Here is a 16100-nt window from a genome sequence, read left to right as displayed (position 1 = left end):
ATTTACTTTTCTATTCTATTGTAGTTTATAACCTGAAATAAATTTATAGAATAACCATTATGAATGTGTTTGGCAGAGCATACTTTGTTAGTCTAGACTAAAGCTAGTTCAATATAACAATGTAGTCGCATTAATCAAACGAGATTTCCATTTACAAGAATGTGTTCATGAACTTGGCATTTTCTCGAAAATGACTGTTATAAAGGGTGAAAAAGAGTTTTATCATAAATTTCTTTCAAGGCAATAGTTATATATTAAGCAAAAGGAAGTTACTACATCGCAGTTACCAGGAAAAATCAATAATCCGTAGCTCTGGAAGATTAGATACGCCAACTAACATGGAATGACAATTTCCATGAGCTCGTTTGTATAGCTGTCGGTCTCAGCATTGTGAATCAACAAGCAACCGATGTCGCCTATATTTTGATGACTTCAATTTTTTAAAGAACCATATCTAGCTTCTTGCTTTTCTCAATCTCTAATTGAGTAATCAGGTTAACAGTTAATACCTGAAAGAATGCGAAAGTACGAGCAATGCTTAGAAATTTAATAACTCGTTGTTTATGGGTTGTAAAAACCACAAAAAAAAAAAACAAAAACAAGACGGATTGTTTTATAGTTTTTAAAAGTCTGAAGTTTACTTACTTGTTATCAACCTAATGCTCAATCAATATTGAATTGGTAATAAAAACATAACTTCTTTAATATCTTCAATATCACAACAGAAGGCGTCTATAAGTTTATGGTGTATCTGTGGTGTAACGGCATCGGTGTCAGAATGTAGAGGTTGATTTCAACTGGGTTGTTTTGTAGAATGTTTTATGACACCAATAGCCACTCTGTCAGCCTCTGAAGAAGTTCCTTCAGTACATAGCCAATGTTGTTGCCGCTTCTGCAATATAAAAAACCTTACAAACACATATATCTTTTATTGTATGAATACAAAATGTGTATAATAGCGAGTAACTTGTAATGACTTTAACGCTGCCGTCCTAAATTGAAAACAAATACTTAAAATTCTAAGAATATTAAATAAATATTTAATCTTATAAACAGAAGTCATGCTTTACTAGTGTACTTTCAATGTAATTGTAAACACTAAAGTATCAAATTTGACATAATTCATAGTAGGTATCAAGCATGAGAGTGAGTAATCAAGGGAAATTAGATTCTACGGGAAATCAAAAGGATGGACAAAACAATTAATTTAGATTTTTTAATGTTGCTTACAGCTTAAGATAAAGTTAATTGTATAAGCACAAGAAAAAAAAAGCTAAATCGGAATTTTTTTGTTAATCATGGTATATATGCCTGTCATCGACATAATTAAATGGAGAGTGAAATAGCCTGAAGCTATGCTAGGTTAGTCTACATATGATTCAACGGATATCGATAGATGTGTAAAATGAAATTTAAGAGTTGCAGTTATTTGTTTAGTTGTTTGTATCATACAGACTTTAACGTGACAGACATAGACCTGAAACCGTCTTATTTGTTGCACATTAATCTCCTCTTTAGAAATTCTTTTTATCCTCGTGACAAAGCCCCTTTCATTTATATATAGAGGATATACTGAATGAACATCGCGTCGATTTTTTCTGAAATAAAAAAAAAAACACTTTTTAATCACCGACCGTTTTAATACTCTGTCATATCGTCCTATTCAAAGATTTTGTTGAGGATATGGACATTTGAAGAAAAAAACCGTAATCTGTAAAGCTGTGCAGCAAGTTGAAGACACGGTTACTGAAAGAAGTGATTTCTTGGTCGATCCCTGACCAAATTCACAACCTAGTTATAAAACCATATTTTTAATTTGATTATTATTGTTGAAAGCTTTTGTATCATCATAAAAATCAACTGTTGACTACATACCTGACTGCATATTTATCAATAAACATGTTTACAACGTACTGCTATACTTATAAAGGTATCATTTGTATTGAATATGAGTTACAAAGCCCCACTTAATAAACATATTGACTGGTATAATTAAGGCATTGGTTCTCTGATAATAATATCGATTATATAAATAGGTTACTTAGAAGTGCAATTAATATTTTTTCTTCGGGGAATTCCCCCTTTTCAAAGATATCCTGGTTGACTTGAATGTCGTTTAAGAGGGGAGAGAGTAACAGGAAAACCAAATGAAACAACAAATTTACAGTTTTTTATCCCCCATAATTGTGAAAACAATTGTCGGTGTGTGAAATGAATAACCGAATTAACAAAAACCAACAAATATGTGTATCACAACATGAATTCGAAATAACCGATAACATATGAAGTACATAAATACATTTCAAATATTTTTTCCAACGCTGTTTTTTTCTCAGTTGTATGTATGCGTAATAATATTAAGAATCAACGAAATGTATTTATAAAAATTGGGAAAAATGAAACTGTGATTAGTCCGCAACCAATACGTTTTTATTTTACACGTACAATATCAAATTGCAAAGTATTCCCTCAAAGTACATACAAATGCTGCCTTTGCTTACCTTTTTATTGGCCAAAAATCCTCCCTCGAGAGGATCTATAGATGATTAATGTCATCACATGTATTTCATTCAGTGCTAATGCAAGACAATTTAAGGGTATAATCCAAATGAATAGTATTGTGAAAATAAGACATACTTTTCTTACGAATAAAAAATAGCAATACCTAAGATACAAACGAGAAAAATCCATACAAAGCAATGCTTTGAGTACATAAAAAAGATGAAAATATACAACGAATAAGCCGCCACGAAACAAAGTAACAGAGAAGTCCTCATAATGAAATGAACATCACGGAATAGATGATAACTTCGTATTTTTACAAAATTTTAGATTTTATCATCTCAATGTCCTAACTGAACGCAGCTATCATGTAACCATTTAATCTCATAACAAATAAGAAAGTACATATTGCAAAGGTCTTTTGAAAACACACTGTTTACTAGCTGGGAGACACTAATTATTCCACCAAAACAAATCACATTAGCTTTTTTATCCAAAGTAGCATTTTTCGAAGGTTACTAAATGCAAACACTTAGGTGGTCTTTGTTTTAATATATAGACAACAGATTAATGTACCTAGCGGAGAGTGATTACCTGGACCCCCATAGTTTATAGAACAATATTGGTTTGTATCAAATCTCATAATTTAACTTCGTGTAGGTAACTTTACCCGAATGTATTAAAGACCGGGTGTATTTCAGGTGAACGTTTGTATATATATTTTATAGTGCAAGGAAGTAAGTGCGTAAGGCGATACCGTACAGTACATCGTTCCTGGCAATGTTAGGGTCTTTTGGAGTATGAAAAGTTCTTTCTATCCAATGTTTAACAGCCTATCAAAGTTGAAAGCATATTTTTATTTTCGATAAAAGAAATTTCTTAATCTGTATGTTCCTTTACAATACATTGAAATCAGTAAAAAGTTTTTTTTTAATTTATACTTTGGTATATTGAAAGATATCTAATGACCTGATATTTGAAACATACAAAAAAATACCATTGATATTTGTATAAGGCGACCAGTAATATAAAGGTATTTAGTCTGGTAATTTTGCATTTATGTATTCAGGCTGATATTTTCCATTATCAAGTACATTGACAATCAAATGAGAGTGAGTTTTGTCATCTTTGAAATGCTGCGAAAATGAATCGTTCTCATAGAGTTGGCCAATGTCCGTGGAACCACATAGTAATGAACAATTCGGCGGGTGTTTCTAGAAAAGCAGAAGACGCTTACCCTACCGGTGCAACTGGTCCATGCTCCCAGTTTCAGTGGAGTCCAAGTTGCTCATTTACTTTTGTTACTTTCAATGTATCATTTATTCTATGTTTTCTTGTTGTGAGTGTCTGTTTTCTATGTCTGGTCTTTATCCCTGGATTACATTCTTTTGATATCCTCTAGAACATTGGTTCCCTTGAGTATTCTTTCTATTCTTGAGTATATATTCCTACACCATCATGAAAATGTAGTGCTTTCATGACCCTAAATATAATCTTAGCAGACCAAGAAGCAAGAGATTAACGTTTTTCAAATGCTTTCTGTGAGAAATCGGTATTATAAGTCATTATATTCTATTATACGTCTAAAAAGAAAGGTGGCTGCTTTTATTTTCAGCTATCAGTGCGTCGTGATCAAGGTCGAAGAAATCATTTTTACGATTTTAAAATTGAAAAAAGGCAGTGATATTCCACTGCGACCTGTAATTTGTCCGGTCAGGGCACTCGAGTTGTGATGCTTGTTTTATGGAATATTTCAGTAGAATGATATATGTTGTATAGTCTTTTCAATATATTAGTCAGTAGCGGATCAATACAGATATAAATCTCTCTGAGTCATTACTTTTGGTTATTACTCAGAATGTATAGAACAAAGAATATAGCTTTTAATTCATGGAATTATTTAATATTATATACTTAACATTATTTACATTTATAATTAAAAAAACCAAATAAACAAATGATCTTTTAATATTTTTGTTTTGGGGTTAGCTGCAGCATGACCTGTGGTCTAAAGATTCTCTCGTCATTCATTGACCATGGGTGTCCTTGAGCTGACATTTTTCACCCCGACGGTGATGTTATCTCTTTGAAATATTCACCATATCCATTCTCGTTATATCAAGTACCAATTCACATAGATTCTTTTTATAATTAGATAAAGATAAAGGAACTTTTTTCGTTTCATCATTACTAGTGTATAAAGTACCATAAGAGTAATCAAGGGAACCAAGGCTATAGCGGTAATCAAAAGAATATAATCCAGGGACATAGACCAGACATGGAAAACAGACCCACACAACAAAGAACATAAAGTAACTAAAATCATACATACAAAGTAACAAAAGTAAATGAGCAACTCGGACTCCACTAAAAACTGGGAGCATGGACCAGGTGCACCGGTAGGGTAAGCGTCCTCTGCTTTTCTAGAAACACCCGCCGAGTTGCTCATAAAAAGTCAAGTCCGGGGTAGACAAACGAGGAAAGGTAAACTATGACCCGTTGAATAAATCAATTTCCATGATGCTGATGGATACATCATAACGATCCACGAGTTCATGATGACGACCATAAAACTTCTGTAGTGATGACTTCAATCTTGTAGCAACATAACCCTGTTCCAGAAGCCTATTTGTTAGAGTTCTAGCGCGATACAAAAAGTCTGCGTAGTTTCGACAAGCTCTGGCATAACGTATGAGTTGTGATATGAACACTCCATACGCAGGAGCCGAAGGAATGTTGCCATAGATGAAAGGAAAGTTGACAATTTTGAATGAAAAGTCATCACGTTTGTCGTATAGTTTGATCAATAGTTTTCCTTTACCATCGATTTCTAAGTGTAGGTCAAGATATGAGGCTGACTTCACAGTGTCTGTAGTATCCTTTATCTCAAGTTCTTTTGGGTAGATGCGATGTACCTAAAGTGAGAGTCTTTAAATACGCAAATATCATTAAAATCATAATACTAAGATGCACAGAAAATGAAATGAAAGATGAATAAGAAATAAAAAATGGAAATCGCTGTACTACTGTCTGGTTAATATAATATGTATCTTATTTCACCTATTGAATACAAAAGTTCAACAGCATACACGTAACCATATCCATCTGGGGAAAACTTGACTTCTATCATTGCATGTGTGATAAGTGCAAGATAAGATCAAAGAATTCCTGCATGTCAGATGTTTTACTTATAACAATGATCATTTAACACCTGCACACAAAATTTCTGAACGACTACACGTATCTGTCTTCTTTTGGGAAATATTTTATCAACATATTACTGTGTTTCTGAATATTCTTGGTTAAACATCCTAATGAGGGGAAAGAATGGACACGGTTATGTATACGTTTTGTAGGTGTCAAATATATTATTTCCATATATGGAAATATATCGGAGTAGGTAATACCTTATATGTTTTAGATAGGCGGTGGTGCACAACTGAATCCTACATATGTTAATAATAATCTTGGTTAAAACTTGTCGGGTCGACGAAATATGACAATACATGGTAATTTGAAAAAAATATGGACTGAAAGTTTGGCAAAACTTCTTGTTCGACATAGACGAAGTAGACTTTAAAATACAGAAACGTCTTATTTTACAAAAAGTTTGATATCTGACTTTGTGAGCCTATTCGCGTTTTTTGTTTGTCTTGTCTTGTTTTTGTTTCGTTTGTTTGTTTGTTTTTTTATGTCACATTATATAACATTAGAAATGTTAGAATATATCAAAACAGCGAGGTCACGTCAACAAATTTCTAACAAATAGTGAGTAATGAACAATTTTATTTTAAGCAGCTATATGTTTTCAAAGGATTTATTCATATAAAAACCAGTCGTTCAGTTACTAACTGAATACGGGTAGAAAGTGACCACTAACACTACAAAACACTAAAAAGAAATTGGATATTTTTAGTTGATAGTTGTGCACGATGCAATTTAATAAATCACTCATAAATCTAGTATTTCCAAAGAAATGGACGGCTTAACGAGGTTATACAGCAAATGGCAAAAATAAATTTATCCACAATATTTAATGTAAAGAAAGTAGAACGAAATCTTCGTAACTCATGTTTTTCAATAATGTACACACGTGTTGCCGAAATGACTTATTGCAATTTTACATATGCAAACCTTTTACATGAGCTATGGTTTGTCCTGCTACGTTAATATTTTCATCGTGCCTATGAAGACATTCAATTGCAAAATCGTGACAACATCCTTAAGACTTATGTACAAAGAGGTTTATTTACAATGATGAATATCGCTCAGTATGTGAAAAGGTAGAATAGTGCAATTTTGTTTTTCAATGTAAATATCCATCATGAGATTTTTTCCACTTTATTATGTATTTAAATAAGCAAGAAACAAATCAAGAAATGTCTTGCAGTTTTCTATTGCCTCGTAATTATTAGTACTAAGTACCTGATGCAATGTTGTGCATTAATGTATCCGTTTGTACCCGGTAACTTCTTTTTACAGGTCATTTAGTAAACTTCTGTAAAGCAGTGGATTAACAAGATTGATCTACTTGTTTTATTATAACGGGAATGGAAATGGTGAATATGCCAAAGAGACAGCAACGCCAACGGGATGAAAAAATCAGCTCGAAGCTACCCATGGGTATTCAATGAATGACAAAGAAACTCTCAAATAACTGGCCAGACTGCAGCTAGCCCTCCATCCCCATCCCCCCCCAAAACAAAACAAAAACAAACAAAAACAAAAAACAACAACAAGAGTATACGCAGGTACAGCGGATAGTTGTCCCCATATACTCAAGCGACATAAAAGCAAATTGAAAGTGAAAACGAAACAATTCATACAGAGGCAAGAAATTACTGACTTGGGACATACGCGAAATATGCAGCGGAGTTAAAAGTACTTTTACGTGATCATAACCCCTCTTTTAAATCTGGTCACTATAGAAAAGCAAATACACAATCAAACAGACCCTAAAAATCAGTTCAAAAGGGTCTGAGTCCCTTGTTAAAGCAGAAATAAAGAAACATTACATAAATGCCAAAACAAAGGATTAGTCTCTTCCTATTTAGGATTCAGACCATATAGTATTGGTTCAGGACTATTTATTTTGCGAGATACATACATTCATATAAACCTTTTTTCAATCAATATGGTGACATAAGATCTTTCACAATGTATAAGTATTCTCATATTTTGTGTAATGTAAACACAAAACATCGTTTCCTGGTTACATTTGCTTTAAAATAGGTAGTTAGACGCTTTTTGATTGATGGCCTCTTTTGTGAATTTTAAAAATAATGCACAGTTTTTATGTTTAGATTAGATGTATACATTACTGCTATATTAAAGCACTTTATGAAAGATGTTTTCTATTCTTTATACTTCCATTCCCCATACTCAGTTATAATCCCGACTCAAAAACATTGAGCATTGGTGTTACTCCAAAAAAGACGGTACACCTAAATACAAATATGTAGTTCTTGGTCGAGATTCATCATACTTCGTAAAAAACAAATCCAAATCATGTTCCAAATAGACCGAAGGAGATGTTTTCAAAATACTGAATTTTTTTATCAACAACATATTTGGCAAGTGTGGTGGACGTGTTTTTAAACAAACGGTCGGCATACCAATGGGCACAAATTATGCGCCTCTACTTGCTGACCTATTCCTTCACTCTAATGAGGCTAACTTTGTAGCTGATCTGTAGAAGGAACATCGTTTTGCTAGATCCTTTATTCGCATTTTCCGCTATATAGATGACGTATTATCGTTAATCAAACCTAGTTTCGGGAATTTTATCCATCGCATCTACCCAAAGAACTTGAGATAAAGAATACTACAGACACTGTGAAGTCAGCCTCATATCTTGACCTATATTTAGGGATCGGTGGTAAAGGAAAAGTATTGACCAAACTAAATGATAAACGCTATGACTTCATTCCGAATTGTCAACTTTCCTTTTATCTGTGGCAACATTCCTTCAGCACTTGAGTATAGACTTTTCATATCACAGCTCATACGTATTGTCATAGCTTGCCGTTACTACGCACACTTTATGTATCGCTCTAAACTTCTTACAATTAGGCTTCTGGAGTAGGGTTATGTTGCTACACGATTGAAGTCATCACTACAGAAGTTTTATGGTCGTCATCATGAACTCGTCGACCGTTAGGGTGTATCCATCTGCACCATGAAAACTGGTTCCTTCAACGTGTCATAGTTTTCTGTTCCTCTTCCGTCGACCTTGACTTTTTTATAAGCAACTCGGTGGGTGTTTCTAGAAAATAAGAGGATGCACGCTTACCCAACCGGTACACCTAGTCCATGCTTCCAGTTTTTAGTGTCCGAGTTGCTCATTTACTTTTGTTGCTTTGTATGTATTGTTTTTGTTATTGTGTGTTCTTGGTTGTGTGTGTCTGAATACAATGTGTGGTCTTTGTCCCTGGATTACAATTCTTTTGATTTCCACTAGAATCTCGGTTCCCTTGATTACTCTTCTATAGTTAATACTAAAAAAGTTTTACTTCATTTGTAAAAACATTTAAGTAATTCTAAAAGATACGCACTTGATGCACTTTTATTTAGTTATTCGATAATCGACACATATTTGTCCTACATTTTTCCAAAATGTGCAAATTTACTGCTGAATCGTTAAGATAAAAAAAAAACTGGGATCAAGCAGACATTAATACAAACATGATAACAGACCAAAAACGGCAAAAAGTCATTACTAGTCGATCAATATATATAAAGAGAAATACGTGTCTAATGTAGAATTTTAGAAAAAAAACATTTTTGGACGTGGATTTTCCCTATATATTTCAAAACGTCATTTCACATGATCTGCCATATTATACGTTGATGAACAGTACGTGTCTATAAGTTATACGTTACCTTTTTTTTCCCGTTTATTTATACTACTAGTTGTGGTCTTCAAAACATGATACACATGTGACATAATATTTTTTGCATAAACAATAAACTCGCACGATTTAACTTGATGCACGTTTTATTATTAAAGATTTAAATTAAGGTTTAAATCAAAGTTTAACGATGAAAGGTTACATTATTAGGGTGTGTTGGTATTTGGCTGTTTTGTATTTTTGTAGTCCGTTTTATTGTTTTTATTATTTATTGATCTTGTGTTGTAGTTTAATGTACCCTATTTAGTAGAGAGTAGTTTTTGCCCTGTCCGTGTGTTTCTCCGGCACACATTTGTAAGCGCAACTGGACACTACTGCTCCAAATTTTAATGACGCTTCATAGGTAGTTGGGACATGCCTTGCACCTTTTTCAAAGCTAAAACATACTTTTTTTAACCCTTAAGCGACGTATTCTTAACTTCAGTCAGATCTGCATGATGTTTCTAATGTCGTTGTAAATCGTGTTTATGGTTTTTGTCTCTTTTTTTCTTGTATCTCATTTGATTCTGAGTGTTAGAATTCGCTTTACCGAGTAAAACTAACCAAGATTCTAGCAAATTTCAAAAATGTAATCCAGACATGGAAAACAGACACACACAACAAAGAGCATAAAATAACCAAAATAACATGTAAACAAAGCAACAAAAGTAAATGAGCAAAAAAGTCAAGTCCGGGGTAGACGAAAGAAGAAAGGAAAACTATGACACGTTAAACAAATAGATTCTCATGGTGCAGATGGATACATCGTAACGATCCACGAAATAATGGTGACGATCATAAAACTTCTGTAGTGATGACTTCAATCGTGTAGCAACATAAACCTCTACCAGAAGCCTAATTGTAAGAAGTTTAGCGCGATACATAATGTGTGCGTAGTAACGGCAAGCTCTGGTATAACGTACGAGGCGTAATTTGAAACTGTATATACAAGTGCTGAAGGGATGTTGCAACAGATGAAGGGAAGTTGACAGTACGGAATGAAAAGTCATCGCGTTTGTCGTATAGTTTGGTCAATACTTTTCCTTTACCATCGATCTTTAAGTGTAGGTCAAGATATGAGGTTGACTTCACAGTATCTGTAGTATCCATTATCTCAAGTTCTTTCGTGTAGATGTGAATTTGTAAGGTGTTCTTTGTTTATTTTGACAAAATTTAAAATGTAGACAATTCAAATTCAAGAGAGCTTCAAAATAATTTCGCCAATTAAAATGATCTTCATGTCGAAATTGACCAAAATGAAAAACAATTCAACTAAAATCTATGACAAATGCAAGATAATAGGGAAGAGTAGTCAAGGGAGCCAAGAATCGAGCGCAAATAAAAAGGCTATTATCCAAGGATAAAGAAAGACTAGACAGGCAAGTCAGAATCACACAACAAAGAACATAAAATAACCAAAACAACACGTCCAAAGAAACAAAAATAAATGAACAACTCGGACTCAAATGGGAGCATGTAGATGTATTTAACTCTCGTTGTTATCATCATTTGTTATGTATTTACAAAGCAATATACAAAGTTTTACAACTGATGGCATCGCTATACAAATATAAATAAATAAATTGACCCAGAAAGAGTGACATATTCATGAAAGATTAATCAAGGGAACCAAGATTATAGCGGAAATCAAAAGAATGTAATCCTAGTACACAGACAAAACAGGAAAAACAGACACAAGGAACATAAATTAACCAATAATACGTACAAAGCAACAAAAATAAATAAGCAACTCCACTAAAACTGGGAAAATGGACCAAGTGCACCGATAGGGTAAGCGTCCTGTGGTTTGTTTTAGAAACGCCCGCCCAGCTGTGCATAAAAAGCCAAGTTCGGGTTAGAATTCTGCATATAATGTGTGTGCATTCAACTTTTTTACATTCGATCAACTACTTCTTTTACAGTTTTTATACAGCATCTTACTTTGTAATCAATGACATGATATAAGGTGAATACAGCAAAAATCTGACAGATCAATACAATGACACTTGTTGTCTAGCCCTGGTAATTAATCAAATCATTTGCAGAGGCGGTTCTGTCTGCAACTGCCAACATCAAATACGTCGTAAACACCTTTACTGACAAACATCCATTTTACCGCGTTGTATCTATTAACCTTGAAATTACAGGGAAAACAATAAGCGTTCATACAGAATATATTACATTTCAATTGCATTGTCAATTTCCTTAGAACCAAATATTTCATCGATTCATTTGTTTAAATGAATCAATCTTTGCATCTATTTGGTCGCATAGAACGGAAGAAGTATCGATGAATTAAGTGATTATTTGTTACATTATATATTGTAAACTCCTTTATTTCACTCCTATATTTTACTGGCTTTTTTACTACTGTTAGTCCATCCTCCCGACGCCTTCACATGTTTATGATAAATCTTAGTTGTTACATAATCTGTTCCAGATAACATACAAAATCATACTTTGTATGTTGGACAATTGCAACGATAGTAGATTGGAACTATCGCTTTCTCAAACTACGAATGAATTGCACTTATTTCTAGCAAGAATAATTATGTATCAAATCCATAACATTACATTCTACCAGAAATATGGCCATTAATAGATTTTATGGATAGGGCTTAGTGGTTTTGACCTGAGTATATCTTGGTTTATAAGAGGTTCGTGCTGCATGTAATTATGCGTAATTTTTAGCTTCTTAGTCCATGATTTATTTGCCAACTAGGTACTGTTTCTTTTTTTTATGAAATATGAAGAAAAAGGTTGATATGTATCCAAAACTTTCATTCTAAACAGAACCATCGATAAACTACATTTCGACATAATTAATTAAGAAATAAATCATGGAAACATTATTTCATTTTGTTTTATCAAAGGCTGACAATTTATGCCGCATTATTTTAAAATATCGGCATAAATGGTTAGCCCCTGGTAAAAAAATGATACACTGGAGTTTCCGTAATTTATTTTGAATCTGATAGAACAATTACCGTACTTTTTTACATTTTCCTGACCTGTTACTGTAACCTTAGACCCGCCATATGTGTCCATACACTTTATTTTCCCAGGTTTACACTGGATTTTAAACTGTTTTTTTTTTTTATTTTGGAGTGTACTTTTTAGCTCACCTCGCCAAAGGCCATGTAAGCTATTGCCATCACTTGGCGGTCGTCGTCGTCCGTCGTCGTCGTTAACAATTATACAAAACTCTTCTCCTCTAAAACTACTTTACTAATTAGAACCAAACTTGGTATGAATATTCCTTGGGGTATCCTGCATAGAACTGATGTGGGGATTTTTGATTCGTCGAAAAACATGGCCGCCGTTACTAATAGAACATAGGGGTCAGACAGTAGTTTTTCACATATATCTCCTAAACCGTTAGGTTTACCTGAATTCTGACATAAGTAAGAGTGTTCAGCATGATGAGATCTATCTCTGGTCAAATTTTGGTTTTAATCCGTTTAGCCATGTTGGAGTTATTGCACTTTTTCAACGATTTTTGCTATTTTTAATGTTATTTCTTTCAAAAATCTTCTCCTCTGACACTACTTGACCAATTGAAACCAAACTTGATATGAATGCTCCTTGGTTTATACTGCATAGAACTGATGTGGGGATTTTTTACTCCGTTGAATAACATGGCCGTCGCTACTAAAAATAGAACATAGGGGTCAGACAGTAGTTTTTTACATATATCCCCAAAACCATTAGGTATATCCAAATTCATTCAATAGCTGAAATGATCCATATTATTAGGACTACAAAAGTCTTCAGACTCCTTGTTAGAGTTATTGCCCTTGAGAGGGGCAAATGACTTTTTTAATAGTTTTCAGTCAATACCTTGAAAACTATGATAGATTAAAAGAAACTTTCAATTGTTGAAAAGATCTTGTGATAAGTTCTACCAAAGACTTCTTGAGTCAAAATGGTTGGACAACTTCTTGTTCAATTTATTGCCTTTGAAAGGCAAAATTCAACAAGGTGAGCGATTCAGGCTCCTGGAGCCTCTTGTTTTAATTCGTATCTGTTGTACGATTTTGTCCGTCGGTTGGTTTCGCTATTTTTCTTCCTTGTGTAGATTTATGCATGGATTTTCCTCGTTTGTACATTCGGTAACATGGTAATGATTCTTCTTTTTAACTGATCGTTAAGGTGAAAACGGTCTAATATATATATCCGGTTAAAAATAGATATCGAATTATGAATAATTTGCTGATTCATAACTTGAACGCAAATGCAACTATCCTTGATATGAAATAAAAGAAACTGATAAATTAATTGTCAACAGGTTGATACTTCACATTATGGCAATGAGCCTGTACTAATGATAAACTATTCCTTCTGTAACTTATTCTTCCCGGTACAAAATATCAGCAGATAAGTTCGTTCCAGTTAACAATGTCACTATCTATGTGTATGTAGTGATAAGCTGAGTGTGTTAAAATGGGATTCTCTGAAAATTAACAATACTCTGCAAGTCGAAACATTTTTACCCTAAACCTCGAAATACAAAAATGGTGTCCTGTGGTGAGCTTACTTAAATAGCCAACTCAACTCTAGACCTTAAATTATAGGACCCAAAATGTATTGCAGCTTAATATATATGTCCTTCATAAAAATGTATATGTGTCTTTAAAAATAGTAGCCGAAGTTTTGATGTGCGAAAAACTGTTCTAATTTTTATTGTGTTGATATTTCGAACAATCACTCGTACAATTCAATAAGCAGGGGTGGATTTATGCGAGGGCGTGACGGGCATGTGCCCAACTAAAATTTGCAAAGCATGGGTGTCCAGGGGGCATATTTGGGCGGTTTTAGGTTGAAACTTTAATTCCTCGCTAATTTTACCACAAAAGATATCTACATTGCATCCACTCTAGAAGAATATTTCAAAAATTTAACCTCAATATTTTTAACTGTGCGCCCCCCCCCCCTTCATATAAAATCTTGGATCCGCCCCTGATAGGGTTACTTGCACAAAATGAACTGGGGGAATAACTTAGGAGAACGTCTTTTCGGGGTAAAAAGTTTTATTTGTATCGAGGTTAAGAATTCATTTTCCGAGTTAACATTATATTAAAGTCTAGTATATCTACCGCTTTACCAGACAAAATATGTTATTTCAATGCAACAAAAACTAGAATTATTATTCAAATATCCAATACATTTCAGACTTAATTACACTACTTTCCTTAATTAAAAATGATAATAAATGATTCAAATATTATTTTTTCACAGACTCAACACAAAAGGAATAAAGATTAAGATCAAAGAGTTAGCTTCCCTTTGCACTATTTAAGATTATTCTTTTCAATTAATATCAAAATTTCATTTTATACATGTAAATACGAAAATATTGCACCCTTCGTAATTATCATGTACCTTTATTATAAATTTTATTTTATTTCTTAATGGAATGAGCAAAAAAGGTAGCCGAATACATTGGGGATAAAATACTGAACATTTTTGTGCACACATCTATCTATAAAACGCAAGACGTCATTGGAAACAAGACCAGGTATTAGTTTCATTAAAAAATGTATACTCAATTTCCTGAGTAATACTGCAAATATTACAGTTCCATAATTTGTTAACCGGAAAATGTTATTTCATGTTATAATTTCAACCAACACACAAAAGGAAGGCTAAAAGAAATTAAAAAGAAAAGGTAAGGTTTCATTTCTATACATCATTTTAAGTTCCAAAGCGGCAGTGGCCATTTACTTTTCTTAAAGAGCGTTTAAAGTAAATCATGAAAGATTATTTATTCTATTTGGACAGGACTGTGTGTATTTCTCCTGTACAGTACATTGCACTATTATGTAGGCTTTTATATTGTTTTATACATTTTATAGGTTTATCTGCATGGTGTACAAAAATCCCGAAGAGACTAAAACCCTCTGTGCCGTGTAGGGCTTTGTTTTTAGTAAAACAAATAATTCTCATGTCTGCTGGGAATATGATGCACGACTCATAGAGTATTTTAAAATGTTTTATTATGGTAAACAATAAATAATAAATGAGGGAGTGGCTTTAAACTAAATCGAAAAATCTTTCATTTAGAAGATTGTAATGGAAAAATTCTCATTTCAATTTTTCATTTTTTTTTTAAATATTTATCGAGAAATCACACTTGACGTCATAGCAAAAGTAGATGATTTTGCATTCAATCTATACGTCAGACTGTTTATACTGAGGGTGTCGTTATATGTGAAAGATGTCGCTGGTCGGCCAGAGCGTTAACACAGCAACCCTTTCTCTAGAAGGACGGACATAATCTAACCGAGTATTCCAAAGGCTGGGCTCGGCCACCCACATCTGTTGGTCATAATATATCAGCTACAGATACTTACTAAAACCCCCTAAAGGGCAGTCGTGCAAGACTCGAATGGATAGTCAGACATTTAAAAGATCAAATCATCATCTTTGAGAAATATATAAGAATAGCAGTGTTAAGCGTATAGTGTATGGAACTAATCGGTGAATATTTGCAATATAAAAGCTTTTGACCATACTAGTTAGCATATTTTGTGCTCAAACGTCTTGCTTCATAAAATGTGTTTTATATTTTTTTTTTCTTTGCATTGTGAAACTTGCTATAGATCTTTGACAGATAAAGACCAATAATTATGATAGATAAAAGGAATTATGAGTAATATATAGTATTGCTTCATTTCAAACAGTTCATATGATTTTATGCGCCATAAA

The 16100-nt window shown here is 33.3% G+C and overlaps 1 long non-coding RNA gene across 1 annotated transcript; it reads right to left on the bottom strand.

The window, feature by feature from the left end:
• Window positions 1–685: 685 nt before the first annotated feature.
• On the bottom strand, window positions 686–2024 carry LOC148628970 (uncharacterized). The gene is made up of 3 exons (XR_015914636.1): window positions 1876–2024; window positions 1478–1598; window positions 686–892 (listed from the first exon to the last, which is right to left on the bottom strand). It is a non-coding gene; the product is annotated as an uncharacterized LOC148628970 (long non-coding RNA).
• Between the last annotated feature and the right edge of the window lie 14076 nt (window positions 2025–16100).

The sequence above is a fragment of the Perna viridis genome, chromosome 1, assembly GCF_037379345.1.
Source record: "Perna viridis isolate PV_CMFRI_1.1 ecotype Kerala chromosome 1, ASM3737934v1, whole genome shotgun sequence".
Taxonomy (NCBI): domain Eukaryota; kingdom Metazoa; phylum Mollusca; class Bivalvia; order Mytilida; family Mytilidae; genus Perna; species Perna viridis.
Note: the sequence above shows the minus strand (reverse complement) of the source record. Positions and strands in the feature narration are given on the sequence as shown.